At 31.5% G+C, this 9,376-nt stretch overlaps 1 long non-coding RNA gene and 1 pseudogene across 1 annotated transcript; both read left to right on the forward strand.

The window, feature by feature from the left end:
- The first annotated feature begins 906 nt into the window (after positions 1-906).
- On the forward strand, positions 907-1,940 carry LOC115971232. Its single transcript, XR_004087267.1, has 3 exons — positions 907-981; positions 1,089-1,289; positions 1,798-1,940. It is a non-coding gene; the product is annotated as an uncharacterized LOC115971232 (long non-coding RNA).
- A 193-nt stretch (positions 1,941-2,133) lies between these two features.
- Positions 2,134-5,441, forward strand: LOC115970105 (annotated as a pseudogene).
- The last annotated feature ends 3,935 nt before the right edge of the window (positions 5,442-9,376 follow it).

The following is a 9,376-nucleotide window of genomic DNA, read 5'->3' on the forward strand; positions in this document are numbered from 1 at the left end:
TATATATATATATATGACATTAGTTCAACCAGTACATTTGGAGATATTAAAATGATTTTTCTTTGCAATTTTAATGATATTGGTTACTCCAAGTTTTTAATTACATTCTTGTTATATATATAATTTTGAAAATAACTATTTGACACTACATATATAATATCTATTCATTATCATTATCTATGAAATTCTACTAAATACAATACAAAATAAAATAATAAATTGGTTCAATAGTATCTGTATCTCCTAAATTGAATAAGGATAGGTGTATGTGATCGTTTAGCTCAATTACAGTTTGTTAAGTTCAAGATCTTCACATACAAAATATCTAAATAGAAACAGTATAAAAAATATATATACTTATTAGTTTTTTTAAAAAGATAATAGAAAAATCTAAATAATTTAATTTGTATGAAAAACTAACAAAGGCAAAATCTAATTTTAATTCTAATTAATTTTTCTCTAAGATTTGGTTATATATATATAGATTACCTAGGTTTATTTATGTTGAACTCCTTGTTTTCTACACTATATTAACTCACTTGACATAAAAATTTTAATTTTCTTTTAGATTAGATGAGATATGTGGTGTAAAATTAAACTCTAATTGAAATTCAATTTTTACACTAAATCAACTCACTTGGCACAAAAATTTAAAATCTTAGATTAGATGAGACAAATGACGCTAAATTATACTCTAATTGAATTCCAATTTAAAATATAATTGGATCTTACTCTCAGATTTAGCTATTAATACATACGTGTATATATATTTATCTTTTATTTTAAAGTATTTTTAATACTCATCGAGCTGTGCGGTGAGCACAGAGCGAACTATTCTTTTGCCTTTTACTAAAATATATATATATATATATATATATTTTTTTTTTTTTGATTGAATCAAATCGTAAATAATCAGTCATTAATTACATCCTCCTACTTCTTTCCCAAAAAGAAACCGAGTATGATGTTAGCTCCACCACTGTATGCATGAATTGGAATTTTATAATACCAAACCGAGTTCCGCTATTTTTGTACATTTGTTGCTTTCTGATTTCTGATGTGGGTGTTTTATTTGTTTTACGGCCCAGGAATTTTTTTGATGAGGGCTGTGATGCTTCGGTCCCTTTGGATGACAGCAATGGTTATAAAAATCATTCCATACCCAATCATACCTTGAGAGGTGTTGATAAAGTTGATTTCATCAAGGAGGAGCTTGAAAAGGCTTGGCCGGGGGGGTACTTTCATGTGCTGATATTGTTTCTATTGCCACCAGAGATGGCATTATGCTGGTCTGTTCTCTATCCTGAATTTTCATATGCTCTCTCTCTCTTTAAGATATTTTTTGTTAATATTAAGGGTCCTTTCAGCTAACGGTTTTAGCAACAGCTTAAGGTTTAGGATTTGATGATTGATTGTGGATAATGATGCTTAAATGAAACTTGGGGAAAATGTAAGAAACAGATTCTAAAAGAGTTGGCATTTTCATTACATTTTTATATGTTGAGGAAAGTACATATTGATTGTGGGGAAAGCTTAGAAACTTAATGAACTGAAAATATGTTCCTAGTGATTTTTTCTGTTTTTGTTTCCACAAATTGTTACATAAAAATTTACTAGTTGTTTCAGGAACTTTTTGGTTATGATTTTTCAAGCCTAAAATATCAAAAAAGAAAAAAAAAATTTAAAATGAAATACTTTACTTATTCCAAATTCAGTTAAACTGACAATAAAGAACAGCTCTTAGTAACTCTTTTTATCGGAGCGCTCTGATGTAAACTTCTATACTTAACACCACAGGTTGGTGGCCCTTTCTATCTCTTTAACAGGACGAAGGGAGAGCATTCATTCATATTTCAAAGCACTGGCCGACATTCCACAACCAGATGAGAAAAATGTATGTTCTGATTATTGGGAGTATCAATTCATTATTCCAATTTAATCCTGCCATTTAGTTTTAAGTATTAGTTTGTTGGCCTCAATTTAATTGACTGTGATGCTTCTGTCCTTCTGGATGACAGCAATGGTAATAAAATCTATTTCAGACCTTAAAGGATGCTGATAAAATTGATTTCATCAAGGAGGAGCTTGGAAAGGCTTGTCCTGGGTAGTTACATGCGCTGATATTGTCCAGAGATGGCATTATGCAGGTCTGTTCTTGATCCTTAATCTTCCTACCCTCTCTCTATAAGATATTTTTGTTAATATCAGGAGTCCTTTCACCTAAGGGTTTTAGCAACAGTTTAAGGCTTAGGATTTGATGATTGGTTGTGGATAATGATTCTTGAATGAAACTAGGGTAAAATATAAGAAACAGACTTTAAAAGAGTCAGTACCTCCTTATATTTTTATATGCCAAGAGGAGTCTATCAATAGATTCTAAAGTACATAATAGTTTTTGGGAAAGCTTAGAAAGTTAATTAATTGAGATAAGTTCCATTTTTGCTGTTTTGGTTTCCTCAAATTTGTTAGTCACCTTTAATTAGCTAACTATTTGTTTCAGGCACTTTTTGATAATGTTTTTTTTTTTTTTCAGGTCTAAATTGTCAAAAAAACTCAACCAAAAAAAAAAAAAAAGGAGAAAGAAAGAAAAGAGAAATACTTTTCTTTTTCCAAATATTGTTAAACTGACAATAAAGAACAGCTCCCGGGAAGTTGATGATGTGCTTGAGCCCGGATGCCATTGTTGCCCTTGGGTTTTGGGACAGCAGTTAGCTGGCCACCTTTTGTTGTGTGTGCAGCAGCTGGATGTTTGATGTGAAACAAAGACAAAAGGTTTGTTACATATTTTTTTTTCCTTAATTTCTCATTTCTTTTTCTTCTTAGGAATTTAGCTGGAAAATGCTTGTAAACTATTTTTTTGTATGATTGCCAAATAGTATCATTGGGTCTTAGATGGATTTAATTTTTTTGAATTAGTAATTGTGTGAAAAAAAGAATCATATACTTTGGAAATTATATGGGAAGACAAAGGTAACATTTTAAATTTGCAATTTACAATAATTTTTCTGTTCTGTAGCAATCAATTTGTCTCTGTATAAATGTTGTTTCTTCTTTTCTGGGTTTGAAGCGAGGGAACCCAAAACTGATTGGAAATAATTAGTATCATACTGATTTGCAAGAAATGTTTGTCTGAAGGTGTGTTTTGCTTAATTGTTGTCAAATCATGAGTGACTGCAGAATTGATTTGGAACTTTTTATTTTTATTTTTTGAGTTAAAGGCAGTAACGCACGAATATTTTAGGCTAAGCACTATCATTTTGTTTTAAACTATTTTATATGCTTAAAAGCATGATCCTTTAGTGGCTTCTGATCTATATATTTATATATTTTTTCAGGATAATGTGTTTGTTACTGTTGTTACTTCTATTCAATACTGGGCCTTGTGAGACAAAGCTGCTGATGCTTTCTACAAACTCAGCAACACCAGAGCACATATCCAATCCTATGTCTTTGATGGTATGGATGTGTAACTGGACCTTGAAGTTGAAAGTCACCATGTTAGTCTTAATAATGAAATTAAAAGAGTCATGTCCTTTACTATTAAATAAGGTCCCATGGGTACGTATTTGTTAGGAAAATAAATAAATTCTGAGAAGTCTGGGCTTTTCTGACTTGATATTCTGAAGTTTATGTTGAGAAGTATGGACTTCTTTTCTAACTTGATATTGACTTTTGAAGTTTATGCTGAGAAGTATGGACTTCTTTTCTAACTTGATGTTGATTTTTTGAATTTTATGCTAAAACAATTGAAATTTGGACTTCTTTTCTAACTTGATGTTGATTTTTTGAATTTTATGCTAAAACAATTGAAATTTCTATTCTTAGTGGAACAGCTATATAGGATAATCATTTAATGTTTTAATGTTCTTTATGATTTGCTTAAAGCATTGTGATTAACTCTGTATATGATATGCTTTCTTGGACTTGGAAAAGAGATTATATGAACAATAATGTTCATGTGGAGAGGACCATGGAGGTAATGTATCTAATGTGAATATTATGAGGACAAATGGTGGATAGTGCCTCCTAGGCATGAGGATAAACTGCTTAGTCCATCAGGGGTGAAAAGCCCCTAGATTACCCGGTAACTGGTTTTGGCGGGTGGGGTCAGTTGCTCATAGGAGTTTGATTAACAGTGAAGATTATTGTACAGTATGCTTTGCAATGTGCAATTAATCTGAGTGAAGTTCTCTTATGTCATCCAAAAAAAAAAAAAAAATGGTGGATAGTGACTGAAAAAAAATAAAAAATAAAAATTCTTATAGTAGTTATGAAATTTGCTGTGTAGAATAATGTCTTTGAGGTTGGGGAAAGTTTTTAGTCACTATCAATATACTTGTTATGTCATAGTTTCCATGGAGACAATTTTACCTATTTGTATATCATTTGGAGAGACTAACAGGCTTATATCCCTATTCTTCTAGTTATTAGAGCACGTGTTCCTAAGTTGGTGCTGAATTCTGTTTATGAACAAAATAATAAGATCACGAAAGCTGTGGAAGAGGAACTTGAAAAGGAATTTCTCTTTCTGCTAATCTGGTTTAGTATTAGTCAAGTTACAAGGTAAATCTGTTTCTTTTTAATATCTTTGAATTTTACATGCATAAGCCAAGTCAGCATATTGATTTGAGATTGTTCAAATGGTTATTGTGGACACTGAACCTGATGAACATGTGAAGAGGACTCTGAGTGAGATAAATGCCGGTAAGTGTTCGTTTTGTATTGAACATTGTTTCTCCTCTCTCTCTGAGTAAGTTTGACTTCTTTTTCCTTGAATACTAAGTAACCTGTCATTGACCTTTTACATGCGATGAACAGCTGCAAGAATGAAGGTGGTGGCTAACGAGAAGGCTGAAGCAGAAAAAATCCTGCAAATAAAACATTCAAAGGGAGACTGAGCATGGTAAACATGCCAGCATCAGACCATTGAAGTTGGGCTGAGGGACAGTGTGCCTGCTTTTTCTGTGAATGTACCTGGGACTACATCGAAGGATGTCATGGACATGGTTCTGGTGACTCAATATTTAGACACAAGGAAAGAAATTGGCGCATTGTCATCACACACGGACCAGGTGCTGTGAAAGACATTGCTTCACAGATTAGAGATGGCCTCCTTCAAGCAAATACCACTCAGAATTAGTGACTTTGTCCCAACATATATGTTGCATGAGTGGCTCTTCTAATGGGGTATGAAATGATTGGGGCTAGTATCTAAGAGTTGTCTTTTATTCTTCTTTTCTACTTTCCAAATTATTTACTTGAGTGATGATAGGAGCTAGGGATTGTCTTGCAAGTTGCAACTAAGTGATGTGGTGAGTATACATGGTGTTGAACTTGGCCATAGTATTGGCAATATTCTTTTATAGGATGAGATGGTACTGATTTGGGTAATTTTGTGGAATCCTCTGGTGTTATATGCTATTTTGTAACTGTTTTCTGCATTTTGTGAATGGTTCCCTTTGGTAGGTTTGCTTTGAGAACATATCAAAACTTGCAGCTTGTGGTGGTTGTGGTTTTTGAGAATAGACCACTGGACAATAATCGTACTAGCCATGGAAGTAGTGAAATTCTCCTGTATCTTATCAAGCCATGGCTGAAGCTCAATGTCATTGTTTAAGTTTCCTTCCCATTAGTTATTTTCATAATTTATTCTGTAAACATATTGGTGTCATTGACAATCAGTGTTACCTTCTAGATGTATTATCTCAATTAAGGTTTGATATATTAGGTAATGGGATTAGCATATTGCATGTCTTGTGTAGTTTTTCACCTATAAGGCTATAACACCCCATTGGGTGGTTTCCTCAATGGCTCAACTCCAGACCATGCGCTAGAGATGATCTTTAAAGCAACCTATAACAAAGTCAACAATCGATATCAATGACGACTCCCAAGTGGGAAAAAAGGGGAAGTAAAAAACTAACATCATATACATTGATTTACTTACTTAAGAAATTATGATAAAATTAAAGTTTGCATTGTCCCTTTCTATCAACAGTAAGAATCAAACTCAAAACCCACCCCAAAATGGATGTCTTTTGCACTTAGGTCAGAATTGGGAGAAGAGGTTCCATTTGAGCCAAATCTCCTTGGCCTCAAGCACAAAAAAAATCAAAGAACAAATAGAACCATATCTATCATTTTGATGCCACAGGCATACTAGCCAACTTTGTTTTGTCCCTTTTTTTTTTTTTTTTTAAATTATCTTTAAGCTCTTCCAATGGAACAGATCCTCTCCATTTTATGTTCTGAAGCAAATTATTATGGGGCTTTTCAAGGACACTCATTAGCATTTACTAATGGTGTATGAAATTCTATCGGTTTTGTCCATTTGTAGGCGGGAATTGAGAGGGAACAAGAAAGACCGTGAACAGAGAAGTAGAAAAAGGGAAACTATAAACGAACTACATTAACAACGAGTCAGAATTTTTTATTTTTTTTTTTCATATGTGTAATACCTTAAAATTAGTTAACGACATCAAATTAACTATTTTCCTTATGTAATTTTTTTAAATGGAATAGAATTTCAACTTATGTCATCAACTCTATTATAATTGTTCTTATCATTACTTTAAGACACCAATCAGTTTTTGGTGTAAACATATTCGAATTTCACATCTATAATTCAACAATAAAAGATTTTCTAGTTGAGTGAACTATAAAAAAAAAAAAAAAAAAAAAAAAAACTTAAATGATCAATTAATTTTTTTTTTTTTTTAATTTACTTGGGAGATCAAAAATACTTAACATTAAGGAAACCAAAAGCAGAAGTAAGAAGACAGGAAATAGAACCCACCAAGGCCACCACTAAGGCAAGGGTCTTGTAGCATATTTGGTACATAGTTTTGTTTCCTACCAAGCTATCCAAGGTTCAAATTCCTTACTTTGCATTGTAATTTGTAACTACCAAATTATCAAGAAGAAAAAAAAATTCAAACTCTTGAGATATAAGACAAAAATGGGAAAAGATGTGGATCTTTCCCTCGTGATCACAAATAAGAGGCAATTTAGCAATATTATGGGCCACAAAATTAATTTTTCTAAAAGTATGATTAACTAAACAATATTATGGAAATCCAATGAATTAATTATTTCATATACATTTTTTTTTAATGATTTGATAGTTGGGGGATGATTTGAACCCATGATGTTTTTACTAAAAACAACGAAATGTATCTATTGAGTTGTAAGGTTATTGGTTTTTTTTTTTTTTTTAAATAATTATATTGGTTAGAATTCTTAATGCTACTACCTAACTTCCTCCAAATGTATGAGTGTTTGGAATAATAGTTTTATTGGTGCTCTTTGCTCTCACATTTATGGTGGATCCACCATGAATGTGAGAGAATGGAATATCATTTTACTATGCTCCAAAAATACTTAAAAATTTCCGAGTGTATGGGAGGTGAATGCCCATATCGACCATTTAAGATCTAACATATACATTAAATGAGGGTTATTACGAATCCATATACATTAAACGTGTTTCTCAGGTTGTTTGGCTTGTTGTCCGAAGTGCACAAACGGTTTAAGAGCCTAAGAAAAGAAGTAGAAGAAACTAAATGTGAATTGGACTAATTTTTGTGGAATAAGCATGTTCTTTATTCCATTATTCCATCCTTATTAAATCCTCAAATAAGAGAATAGATGGAATATATTTTGAAAATCCTTTGCATTCTTCTCTTTTCCCTCATTATTGTGGAATAACCATTGCCATTTTCACTTTTTCTTTATACTACCGAACATAAAGCCCTACGAAATTAATTCACAACTAGCATAGACCCCAGAGATAGAGATACATAATCACCATCACATCTATGAAAAACAGAAAATACTTAGGTAGTCTTAAAGTATAGTGAAATAATGCCCCTTTCTCTCAAATTCATGATGGACCTCACTATGAACTTAATGAGTAGACCCCACCATGATTGTGAGAGGAGAGGGCATCACTTATCATGCTCTGGAAATACTTAAGAATTACTCGTGAAAAGCCTATAAGCCATTTTGAGTTAATCATCCAAATCTATGATTAGTCCATGATTAGTCCATTAGGGAACCAATTATACTAGAAATTCTAAATTATTTTTAAAACAACCTAATTTGAGAATCATAGACCTCTCTCACAATGAGTTCCATGGGCTTTTGCCAACAAAACTTTTCAATTATTTCCTCTATATTTTCAATTATTTGAGGGTGTTGTTAATTACTCTAGTGCTACCTTTTTTTTTCCTCTATATATATTTTCAATTAGATACCTTTTATTTCAATCATGTTTCTTGTAGAGTTTCATTATTAGGGTGGGCTTATGTACATTTGTTGCTTTCTGTTTTCTGATGTGGGTGTTTTATTTGTTTTACGTTGCCTAATATATGGCCCAAGAAGTGAAAGGCTCTTGTCATCCAATCTCCATTTGTCAATTCCATTAAAACTACATCCTTTTGGAAAGTGAAAAATATAAATAAAGTTAAAATTGGACACAAAACTGATGAAATGACTAAATTGTTAAAAAATAATGAAAATGAAATAAAAAAAAATATTAAAATTAAAGAAACAAAATGAAATAAAATTAGAGGATTAATTTTTAATCTACATAATTTTTTTCTTAAAATTTTCTTCATGTAATTATCAATTTTGTTTTTGTTTAAACTAAAAATGATTTGAGCAAAAAGAAATATATGACATTAAACCGTCTTTACTAATACCATTTCTAGCATGGTTAATTCAGACACCCATACAATATGATTGCCACGCGTTTAATGATTGCTTGCTACACGTTCAATTTGCAACGACTCAACAATCTGAACAAATAATTCAATAGTCCAAAATTCAAGGTAGGTAATGAAATGACATAGAACTAATGAAATGACTGAATTGAAGAAAAAATTAAAATAAAGAAACAATATGAAATAAAATTAGAGGAATAATTTGTAATATATATAATTTTTAATTAAAATTTTCTTCATATAATTATCAATTTTGTTTTTGTTAAAAATAAAAATTATTTGAGAAAAAAGAAATAGATGACATTAAACAGTCTCCGATAATACCATTTCTAGCATGGTTAATTCAGACACCTAGACAATATGATTGCCACGCGTTTAGTGATTGCTTGCTACCGGTTCAATCTACAACGACTCAGCAATCTGAACAAATAATTCTATAGTCCAAAATTCAAGGTAGGTAATAACTAATAATAGATGGACCCTACAGAAAACAATAACTTTCCAAGTCTTTGCAAGTCTTCTAATGGTGAAACACGTTTCTAAAGGATGAAAGAATCTGGCAGATCAATGACTTTGAAAAAAGCAGTGATATTATTTTGTCCCATACAAATTTTAAGAGATAAAGGCAAAGTTACTAATTAAACATTTCTTTA

Source organism: Quercus lobata, chromosome 12 (genome assembly GCF_001633185.2).
Source record: "Quercus lobata isolate SW786 chromosome 12, ValleyOak3.0 Primary Assembly, whole genome shotgun sequence".
NCBI classification, from domain to species: domain Eukaryota; kingdom Viridiplantae; phylum Streptophyta; class Magnoliopsida; order Fagales; family Fagaceae; genus Quercus; species Quercus lobata.